The sequence below is a fragment of the Lagenorhynchus albirostris genome, chromosome 5 (assembly GCF_949774975.1).
Source record: "Lagenorhynchus albirostris chromosome 5, mLagAlb1.1, whole genome shotgun sequence".
Taxonomy (NCBI): domain Eukaryota; kingdom Metazoa; phylum Chordata; class Mammalia; order Artiodactyla; family Delphinidae; genus Lagenorhynchus; species Lagenorhynchus albirostris.
In genome coordinates this window covers 31,234,144-31,246,335 of record NC_083099.1, presented here as the reverse complement: position 1 = coordinate 31,246,335, position 12,192 = coordinate 31,234,144, and positions in this window count along the sequence as shown.

Below are 12,192 nucleotides of genomic sequence, written 5' to 3'. Positions count from 1 at the left end.
CCACGCAAGGATGTCACAAAGAAAGAAAACTATAGGCCAATATCACTGATGAACATAGATGCAAAAATCCTCAACAAAATGCTAGCAGACAGAATCCACCGGCATATTAAAAGGATCATACACCATGATTAAGTGGGGTTTATTCCAGGAATACAAGGATTCTTCAATATATGCAAATCAATCAATGTGATACACCATATTAACAAATTGAAGGAGAAAAACCACAGGATCTTCTCAATAGATGCAGAGAAAACTTTCGTAAAAATTCAACACCCATTTATGATAAAAACCCTGCAGAAAGTAGGCATAGAGGGACATTTCCTAAACATAATAAAGGCCATATATGACAAATCCATAGGAAACATCATCCTCAATGATGAAAAACTGAATGCATTTCCACTAAGGTCAGGAACGAGACAAGGTTGCCCACTCTCACCACTCTTATTCAATACAGTTTAGGAAGTTTTAGCCACAGCAATCAGAGAAGAAAAGGGAATAAAAGGAATACAAATCGGAAAAGAAGAAATAAACTGTCACTCTTTGCAGATGATATGATACTATACATAGAGAATCCTAAAGATACTACCAGAAAACTTACTAGAGCTAGTCAATGAATTTGGTTAAGTAGCAGGATACAAAATTAATGCACAGAAATCTCTGGCATTCCTATACACTAATGATGAAAAATCTCAAAGTGAAATCAAGAAAACACTCCCATTTACCATTGCAACAAAAAGAATAAAATATCTAGGAATAAACCTACCTAAGGAGACAAAAGACCTGTATGGAGAAAACTATAAGACACTGATGAAAGAAATTAAAGATGATACAAATAGATGGAGAGATATACCATGTTCTTGGAATGGAAGAATCAACATTGTGAAAATGACTCTACAACCCAAAGCAATCTACAGATTCAATGCAATCCCTATCAAACTACCACTGGCATTTTTCACAGAACTAGATCAAAAATTTTCACAATTTGTATGGAAAACACAAAAGACCCCGAATAGCCAAAGCAATCTTGAGAACAAAAAACGGAGCTGGAGGAATCAGGTTCCTGGACTTCAGACTATATTACAAAGCTACAGTAATCAAGACAGTATGGTACTGGCACAAAAACAGAAATATAGATCAATGGAACAGGATAGAAAGCCCAGATATAAACCCATGCACATATGGTCACCTTATCTTTGATAAAGGAGGCAAGAATATATAATGGAGAAAAGACAGCCTTTTCAATAAGTGGTACTGGGAAAACTGGACAGGTACATGCAAAAGTATGAGATTAGATCACTCCCTAACACCATACACCAAAATATGCTCAAAATGGATTAAATACGTAAATGTATAGCCAGAAACTATCAAACTCTTAGAGGAAAACATTGGCAGGACACTCTATGACATAAATCACAGCAAGATCCTTTTTGACCCACCTCCTAGAGAAATGGAAATAAAAACAAAAATAAACAAATGGGACCTAATGAAACTTCAAAGCTTTTGCACAGCAAAGGAAACCATAAACAAGACCAAAAGACAACCCTCAGAATGGGAGAAAATATTTGCAAATGAAGCAACTGACAAAGGATTAATCTCCAAAATTTATAAGCAGCTCATGCAGCTCAATAACAAAAAGACAAACAACCTAATCCAAAAATGGGCAGAAGACCTAAATAGACATTTTTCCAAAGAAGATATACAGATTGCCAACAAACACATGAAAGAATGCTCAACATCATTAATCATTAGAGAAATGCAAATCAAAACTACAATGAGATATCATCTCACACCAGTCAGAATGGCCATCATCAAAAAACGTAGAAACAATAAATGCTGGAGAGGGTGTGGAGAAAAGGGAACACTCTTGCACTGCTGGTGGGAATGTGAATTGGTACAGCCACTATGGAGAATAGTGGAGGTTCCTTAAAAAACTAAAAATAAAACTACCATATGACCCATCAATCCCACTACTGGGCATATACCCTGAGAAAGCCATAATCCAAAAAGAGTCATGTACCAAAATGTTAATTGCAGCTCTATTTACAATAGCCAGGACATGGAAGCAAACTAAGTGTCCATCGACAAATGAGTGGATAAAGATGTGGCACATATATACAATGGAATATTACTCAGCCATAAAAGAAATGAAATTGAGTTATTTGTAGTGAGGTGGATGGACCTAGAGTCTGTCATACAGAGTGAAGTAAGTCAGAAAGAGAAAGACAAATACCATATGCTAACACATTTATATGGAATATAAGAAAATAAAATGTCATGAAGAACCTAGGGGTAAGACGGGAATGAAGACACAGGCCTACTAGAGAATGGACTTGAGGATATGGGGATGGGTAAGGGTAAGCTGTGACAAAGTGAGAGAGTAGCATGGACATATATACACTACCAAACGTAAAATAGATAGCTAGTGGGAAGCAGCCGCATAGCACAGGGAGATCAGCTCGGTGCTTTGTGACCACATGGATGGGTGGGATAGGGAGGGTGGGAGGGAGGGAGATGCAAGAGGGAGGAGATATGGGAACATATGTATATGTATAACTGATTCAGTTTGTTATAAAGCAGAAACTAACACACCATTGTAAAGCAATTATACTCCAAAAAAGATCTAAGTAAAATAAAATAAAATTTAAAAAATTAATAACTTTATTTCGTTTATATTTACTATGTTGCAGATACATTTATTGTGATTGCTAATATACTTGGATTTATTTCCATCGTCTTATTTTGTGCTTTGTGTATGTATGCTGTGCTTTTCTTTCCTTAGTTTTACTCCTTTCCTACTTACCATTGTATTGATAAAGTTTCATTATTCCCTTTTTCCCCCACTGCTTATCTGGGAAGTGGTTACCCTTAACATTTTAAAGCATGACTGACTAGATAGACAACATCTAAATTTTTTCAATACCTCTGCCTGCCTCCAGAATGGCACCAGCATTTTTAAAAACATTTAGCTTTTTAACTCCTATCTTAGATGCTGTTCATATTCCGTATTTTATTGTTATTTAGTGCTTTTACAAATGCCAAAGATTTGCCCACATTATTGCCTCTTTCATCTTACTTTGCTCTTTTGATTTCATTTCTCTTATTCATGAATGATTTCTCTTAGTAGATCTCAGAGATAGTATCTTGGTGGTAAATGCCCTAAGTCTTGCTTGATAAAGCGTTTATTTTGCACCCAGTCCTGAATACAAATTTAGCTGGATATAGGATTTTAGGTTATACAAAATTTTAGATTCATAGTTATTTTCCTTCTGCACTTAACATTTTGCTGCTGGGAAGACTAATTTTCATTTCTTAAAAGTAACCATCATTTCTTTTCTTTCTATTTTTCTTTTTTTGAGTTTCATAGATTTTTAATATTTAATATTTTCTCCTTTTTACTTTTTATTTTATATTGGAGTATAGCTGATTAACAATGTTGTGATAGTCTCAGTGCACAGCAAAGGGACTCAGCCATACATACACATGTATCCATTCTCTCCCAAACTCCCCTCCCATCCAGGCTGCCACATAACATTGAGCAGAGTTCCCTGTGCTACTGTCATTTATTTCTGATCACTTTTAAGGTTTTTTCTGTTTTTGGTGTCCTGAAGTTTCATTATGATTTGTCTAGGCATGAATAGTTTTTGTTTATTCTGCTCAGGACTTCCTAAATCTGTGCTTCCTAAACCTGAACAATCCATTTCTTCCATCAGTTCTGGAAAAATTTCTGCCATTGTCTCTTAATATTGCTTAACCACCCCCCACTCCAATTACTTCAATTATTTCCTCTTAAGTATTTAAAAAATTATGATAGCCTTCTCTTTGCATCACCCATATACCTCAACCTCTTTTAATGTTTTACATGTCTATACTTTTCTGTGTTGCATTATAGCCAATTTTCTCAGATTTAACGTGAAATTCAGTAAACTTCTCTTTAAGCATATTTAATGTCTTAAGACTATCCATTTAGTTTTTAATTTCAGTGTCTTTAAGTTTTTTCCTATTTTATGTTGTTCTCTCATAAATATTTAACTTTTTGTAGTGTCTTATTTTAAATATTGATATTTAAGTCTTCCTCTGATAGTTCTATTATAATGTGTCTACTCTGTTTAGTCTGCTGAATTTTGCTTATGGTAGATTTATTCATGTGTTCTGTGATTTTGGATTGTGAGTTCATATTTGGCAGGGCTTTATCTGTGGGAATCTTATGGGGGTGTGTGTCCTTTTTGCATTTCCTTCTACCAACCCATTTACAACAAATTATTTTCAATTGAGTTCTTGGCTTTGGAGATTTGAGATTAAGTAGTATAAATCTGAACTCAAGCCCGTGGTAAGTGAAGGCCTATCACAGGAGTTCTGTGGGGAGGTTACTGTCTCTCACACCCAAGTTAAGCCCAGGTTGAGATGCAAGCTTCCTAGTCCTCCTCTCTGACAGTGGGTAAACGTTTTTCTCAGTCCAGTATTTCAATGAAGATGTTGCAGTTTGAGGCCTCAACTTTATGCAGTGGTCTCAGTTCCAACTTTCTGTCTTGCATTCATTCAAAGCCTTGTTTCCAAGTGATATACATTAAAATTCAAGCCATTAGATTTCCGGACCAGGGACTAGTCCCTGCCCACACTGCAGCATAAGCTCCCACATTTATCATTCTGGATTTTAGTACTTTCTTTCTAGACTCTTAGGGATAATTATGGGCCCTGCAATGTATTGAAAAGAAGATACTTTACATATTATTGAGTTTTTCTCTGGATATGTTTATCAAGAGTTTTGTGGCTTAACCTATAGTATTACCATGAATGAAAGTTATTCTTTTATTATTTATTTTCCCCTTTGTTTTAGGTATGATATGTAAAACGATAATACTTTTTAGCCAAAAAGTCTTCTTTATCAATATTCTGTTTATTCATTTTGTTATTGGAAGTGATTTCTGTCATTTCTTATGCATTCTTTTTGTTTAACAATGATTTATCTTCTGCTTAATAATTTTTCAATTCCTTTTAAAAAATATACAAGTTATATTTTATTTTTATCTTCTCCAATGTTTTCAATGGTATATATACTTCTTTAAATTGTATTTGTGGAAAGCTTCAACTATTTAAAACTGTTTCTAAACTAATTTTAACTATTTTAAACCAATTTCAGTATTTGTAAGAAAGAAGCATTTAAGAAAAAAAGCTTCTGAATCCCTCCTATGTGAACAAGGAATTTCACAAAGCTTTGTTCCCCCACCTAACATCCCCCTCCTCTTTGGTCTTAATATAATTTGAGCTATTAGATTTAGGTTTTTGTAATTTGAATTTTAACAACATGTATATTCTTTATTGAGACTACTTTTGATATTTTTATTCAATTTAAAAGTGGTTTACAAACATTTAGACTTCTATTTTAATTGATTTTACTCTTGTCACCAAACTTCATCTCTATCATTTGGATATATTTTCAAGTAACTTTATTTTTAAAACCGCTGCAAATTTTCTGAGACTGGAAAATTTAACTGAAAATGTCTGTTGCTTTTTAGCCTGCTCAAATATATTATTTGTGTCACAAATTTTTCACTCATCAAAGTCTACAGCTTGGGCTCCATTTTCTTTTGGAATTTAGTGTTATGAAGTTAATGATATTTAGTCTAACTGTAGGTAATCTAATCTGTTTTTCTATGTGTCTGTTTGTGTGTGCCCTTGGGTAGATGTAAGATTTCTTTAAAATATCTTCAAAAACATCACCAAGATGGGACTATTAGGCCTTTACTCAGCTAAGTAAAGTGTTTTTTTTTTCTTTTTTTAATATTGATAGCTTTGCCATTATTTCATGACATTTATACTGCTGCCTCTTTTAGGAACTCTAAACTCTTTCAGGAATGCTTCTGGGAATTCTTTGGAGTCCCCAGCCCCTGGCAAGCATGAACACAATTTTACGTATGTTGGTCCTCCATCTTGTGTCTTCCATATGTTCGTATTCTCTCTCAATGTTTTTCCTTTTCTGTCCATTTTGCATGCATTTTTGGAAAGATTCCCCAGCTTGTCTTCAACACCACTCATTCAATGCTCAGCAGCAACAAATCTGCTCTTTCCTGCCACACCAGTGTAGAGTTTAATTCTGCCCTGCATTTTTATTTCCTTAAAACCCTCTCTCTCTCTCTTTCTCCTCCCTTCTCTCATTCTGTTGCCTTTTCCTCTTAGCCTGTTTTCTTGTCAGCTTCTTCCTTTGTCATGGAATTTGTCTTTATGCATACCAAGAAGCTTGTTGAAAATGTCTCTTGACTGGGCACAGCATCATTTTTAAAGGGATGCTCCCCCTCAGGGTCTTGGAGGTACTGTCCCTGCTCTTTGTCTTGCAGTATTTCCAACAGGTCCCTGGACTCTCTTGACCCCTTTTCACTCCTTCTTGAGAAGGGAGGGACTCATAGTCCTGTTTCATGCTAGGCAGGAGGAGTGGATTGGCCTTGGGCCCCCCATCTCCCTGCTTGCTTGATAGCTGAATCATCCTTTTAGACCTACAGCTGGAGGACCAGCCAGTGTTGCCTTCATCTAGTATATCTGCTCCACTGAGGTGGCGTCTTTCTCCAACTACCATGTTGATTCTCTGGTGCTCTGACCTGATGTGTCACCGGAAAAACTACACTCCGCAGTTGTACTGCTCCCACAATTATTACCATATCTGCTCCAGCCTCTTGACCTTTCTTCCCCTCCAGAATGCATTGTGTCTCCATTAGCCCATCATCTGTCCAGTTGTCTTGCTCATTTTCAGGCTCTTCTGGGTATAAGAAGACCTTGGGGAAGGGAGGAAGTTGACTTGGGGAAACTGTTCTTCATTTGGTTCAGAGTTGAAGCAATAATGGTGATGGATATTTACTCCATTCTCTGGTTAGTAGAGATCCTGGGTGTCTGAGTCAAGTATTGACAGAGTGGGAATTACCATGTATCTTCCTATTTCTTTAAAGCAAGTTCTCTTTATGGAAGAGAACTTGGCATATGTCACACATGTGTTTGATAGGATTTTCTCCATCCAGCTTCATCTGCCTTATAAGGGTTGTTAGTTCCTTCCACATCCTGGCAATTAGGTTGTCTGTCAGTGTTCATTCACCTTGTTACTCTGAGTCTTCATATTTGTCTGTATTTGCTGGGGTGTTTTCCTGAGAAATAGGGAGAGGCTTTGTTAGAAGCCTCTAGCCAGAGACCATTTTGTACAGAAAGTCCCACAATGCATTTCAGTGTCTGTCTTCCCAAGAAGACCTTGAGATCCTTAAAGGGAGGGTTTGGGTCACAGACATCACTGGGTCCCCAGTACTTTGCAGGCAACCAACACTGAATTTCTGATCAATAAACATTGAAAGAACAAAAGAGGGAGAGGAAGCTTTTGTTATTTGTCTATTATCCATTGTTAAAATGTTTTAAATAACTCATAAATGATCCACCTGCCTCTCCAAAAAGAACTGATGAAAATGTGTCTTGCAGCTTAAGAATCTAATTAAAGTTAGCTTGGGTCATGGAGTGCATGACTAAACCTTTCATTTATGCAGTTAAATAATGTTTAGAAAGAAAAAGATGGGATAAGAGAGCAACTTAATATCTCAGGTACAAGACACCCATATGATCATCCTCAGGGTGGTTACTATTTGTCTATGCTCCCACTACTAAGTAGAATGAAGAAAACAGGCTTACACTACAACAAAAGGGATGCAGGTTAGCGGTGAGCAGGAACTTTCTAATAGAGTAGCTTCATAATGTGTAGAATGGAAGCTGGGCAATTGCTTTCACTAGAAATGCTTTTCAATCTTTTAGACACAAAACTGTTTAGAGGTGGGGGTGACCTGGTTAGCTGCCCCCAAACCTTCCAGCCAGAAGGGCCTCTGAGACCTAGAAAAAGGGTCAAGTCACCCTTGGGTGCCTGAGGGCCCTCAGCTGCTGGCTTGGAGGTAAGCATCTGTCACTTTGAAGGAATGATTTAGTGATATCCAATAGCTGGGTGATTAATCAAGAAAACAAGTGAGCATTTGACTTCAGAGAGAAGAAAAAACAGCCAAGGAGTTGCTTTGGGGAAAATGGGCACCCAGCCTTGGAATCCCAAACCAATGGTGCTTTCAGGGATCTTTACAGAGCATAAATCATTGCAAGAGAGAGATCAATCTGCTGCACGGCTAAATTAATATTTAACTTGCTCAGGATAAGTCAATCCCCTGGGTTATTAGAGAAATTAACAAAAGCCCCTAAACTGATGCTATTCTTACCTGAGCCATCAGCATGGGCTAAAAGTCATCAGTGCCGTTCCCTCATACCCTTTCAAGCTGTTGTGCCCCGTCCCCAACCCGATCCAACTCCCTCCTCTAACCCCTCTAATTTTCCCCCTACCTCTTTCTCTTCTTGCCACAGAACACTTCCTTCAAACAAAACCTGATATAGTCAATAGAGTAAAATGAAAAGCTGACGGAGCAGAGGTGAGGTCTGCAGCCCCATCCACTGACCACTTCCCTATCTGCATGTCCCCTGAGAGGACCTCAGAGAACAGTTTGAAACTCCTAGGCAGTGGCTCCAGAGCCTCACTGTGCAGCAGAATCCACTGGCGTGAGGACTATAAAACACACCTGTGGCCCTACCACATCCTTACCAACTTAAAATCCTCGTGAGCCTTGGGTGAGCCTTGCAGGTCAGAAGATATTAAGTGGCTGATTCTTGTGTAATTTTCCCGGCACAGGTTCAGAGACCCTGGCAGAGCTCTTGGGACCCCTGTAATTGTGGTGTCCCAGGGTCCTCCCAGGAGTGAGGGTTGCAGTTGGATAATGCCTTCGGCCAAATCTGGAACTGCTGCTCTGTACCCACACAAGGAGCTGTAGCACAAGACTGTGGGTGAGAGGGACCAGTTAAGGGACACCAAGGCTTCCTGGGAGAGGTGGGCTATGGGTAGAAGTTGAGGGCAAGAAATTCAATTCATTTCATTTCAGTTTGCATGAAAACATCTGGTGCAGTGCTTGTATGCAGCAGGTGCGCAATAAACAGAAGTCATTCCCCTCATGTCTCACTACCCACCATCATCCTTTAGCTGTTAACCTTGCTTATTTTCCAGTCCTTCCCATCATCTGACACCTATTTCCTGGTTATTGTCATCCTTCTCCACTACACCGTAAGCTGCCTCAGAGCAGGGTCTGTGTCTGCGTCTCCCCAGCCTCGAGCAAGCCCTGCCTGGCTCATAGTAGGTACCCAATAAATATTTGTGGAATAAATGGGTGAATGCATGGCTAGCCGGGTGCAAGGGAAGGAGAGCCTGGGTTGGGTGTGGGGATGGTGAGGGGATCAAGCTGGCTGAGCAGCCCAGCACAGAGGGAGGCTGGCAAAGTCTGGGTTGAGAAGGCATGTTCCAGGGAGCTTGTAGAGGAATCTGGATGCCACGCTGAAGTGGTTGGTCTTTCTTTAGCACAAAATGAGGAGCCATTAGGTTTCTGTGCTGGGAAGAGATAAGATCAAGCTTGGCTTGAGGAGGATCGGTTTGGCAGCAGAGTGCCGAAGGATTGGAGACGGGAGGGGATGGAAGCTGGGTGACCAAAGCAGCGGGCTGGCACTGGGACAGGCTCACGGTCATGGGCCAAGGGCATCAGAAGCAAGCTGTGGCACAGGGGACTCTGCCTAATGTACCTCTCAAACGACTATGATGTTCATACAGTGGATTTTGTGTTTTGTATTCAATATGCTTCAAAAACAGGACCACAGTCCTTCCTCCTTGTAAAGTAAGAAAATTTTATTTATGATGTGTGTAGTTTACTTACCCTGCCTCAAAAACAAGAAGGTTAAATATTACACTTTTTCCTTTAGGAAATGTAATTTGGGACAATTACCAACACCATGTTTTTGGTCCTTATTCCTATGGAAACTGTATACATTTTCTTCTTGGGTGCTCTTTATGACTTTTAAAAATATTTTAAAAAAGTAATTTAGAAGTAAGTTTTTCAAATAAAGCAATATTTCTTAAAAAAAAAAGACTGTGATATAGCAAAGGACAGAAAGGAGTCTGAGACTCATCCATCTATCCATCCATGGGGGGAGGGCTGGAGGCAGAAGAGCAGGTGAAGCTGCTGAGGAATTGTCCATGGACCCAGCAAGAGTTGAAGAGGGAACAGTAAGAAGTGCTAAGATAGGTAGGAGGAGAGCAGGCACTATGGAAACTGAGGCAAGAGCTCCCTGAGGTCAAGGGTGCTGAGGGCTTAGGAGGACTGTGGGTAACTGGGTCATCCCCGGGGTGATGGCTCCAGAGATGTTGGGATGTAGTTGGTGGGGTGAGGCAGGACAGAGGGCAGCTGGCACGCCGTAAAGAAGGAGGATGAGGGAATGAAGGCTGGTGCCGAGGCAGGGTGGGATGGAAGGTAGTGGGGAGGGAGGCAGCCTGAGTCAGAGTGCGGGAAGCAAAACAGGGTCAGGATGGGGAGAGGAGTCTGGCTATGACTGAGGCAAAGGAGAGACTAAACATTCAGGGTGGGAAGCTGATTTGGCAAAGCTGGAAGAGGAGGGCGTAGAGCATGGGAGGGGTCATCACATCTGCCCACAGTTAAATCATTGACAAATCTGGGAAAGGCTTGGTGGGGAAGAGGCGACTGTTGGGGGGTTGACCTAAAAGGTCCTCCCTTACCCTGTAGGACCAGACCATCATCAGGTCTGGGGTGGGAGTGATGGGATGAGGACATTTCTCCAGCATAGCTTTACGGACTCAAGGCAGATCTTGAATGCTCCGGCTATCCCTAGAGACAGGAAAAGAAAGCAGAGCTGGGGGTGCTGAGCCCGGGAGAATCGCTCCTGCCTCCAATGCCCTGTCCTCCTGTTGCTGTCTCTGCAAGTCCTTCCAGCCCCTCCCCCACAGTTTTGGTGCCTTCACCCACCTGCCACCTTGCAGAGCTCTCGCTGCCCCTATAGCATTCTGCCCCTCTAAGGGGCTGTGTGACCACTGGTCCCTCCCGCCTGACCTGTCCTCTGGGGTTGGGGCCCTCGGTGGATGGTCACAGAACACATGGGGAAGTGAAAACTAAAGGCAGCCAGAGATTTCTGGGGGACAAGAGCAGCAGGGAGCTGGACAGGAAGCATATCCAGTGCCCTGCACCCTGGGGCTACTGCCCCCAGATTCTCTGAACCTCATTCATTCAGTCAGCGGATACATGCCATCACCTTCTACGGTCCAGGCATTGTTCTAGGCACTGGCCATCCCGTAGTGAACAAAGCACACACGAATCCCGTTCTGGTAAGGAGAGACCCACAATAAACAAAATTGATCAGTAAAAACCACAGTGTGTTAGGTGAAGTGCTACGGACAGGAGGGATAGGGTGTGCCATGGGGGCTGCACTAAATAGAGTAGTCAGGGTAGTCTCGCTGAGAAGATGAAAGAAGACAAATTTGATTATTTATAGTTCACCTAGTCCTGGTGGGCTGTAAGGGGAAGGGTCTTAGTCAGCCCCTTCCCTAGGCCCCCTAGGTTAGGGCATGGAGAGCTGGGGCCGGCCGGTGCGGTTCTCCGAGAGCACCACCAGGGGGAGCCCGGATCCCTCCTAGCGCCTTCCCAGCCCTCCCGCACAGCCTTGCAAGCAAAAGTTTTTCTTAAACTAACAATGCCAGTGTAAGGAGGTGCTCGCGCCTGATTGGACGGGGGAATTTTGCAGGTTTGATTCCTTGATTGGACAGGAGGTGTTAGGGGTGGGGAGAGAGCTGATGGTGGGGGATCCCGCACCCTCCCCCGTCAGTCTGGCCGGCTCAGTCCTCCAGTAGGCTCGGCTGTAGCTCGCAATGTGACACCAGGACGAACACGCACTCGCGCGCTCTCCCCGGCTCGCACTCCCTCGCCCGCTCTCTCACACACGCACGCACACACCCACCTCTCCCATAAACACACACACACACATGCACACCCACACCCACGCGCGCCCGCACCGCCCCACGCGCGCACAATCCCGCCCACGCCCACGCCGCGCTCCGGGGAGTCCGGTCCCAGCCAGAGCGCGAAAGGATACGGAGAAGCCACCGGCGGGGAGCGCAGCGGCACCCCGAGACGCGGTGCCCTCCCCCCGCGGCCGCCTCGGCTCGGGCTCGGCCTGGGGACCGCCGGCCGGCGATGGCCCTGGACTGCCTGCTGCTGCTCCTCCTGGCATCCGCAGTGGCCGCGATGGAAGGTAACGTACCCACCGCGGAGCAAGTTGGCGGCTGTATTCCCGGGGCTTCTGTGGCTG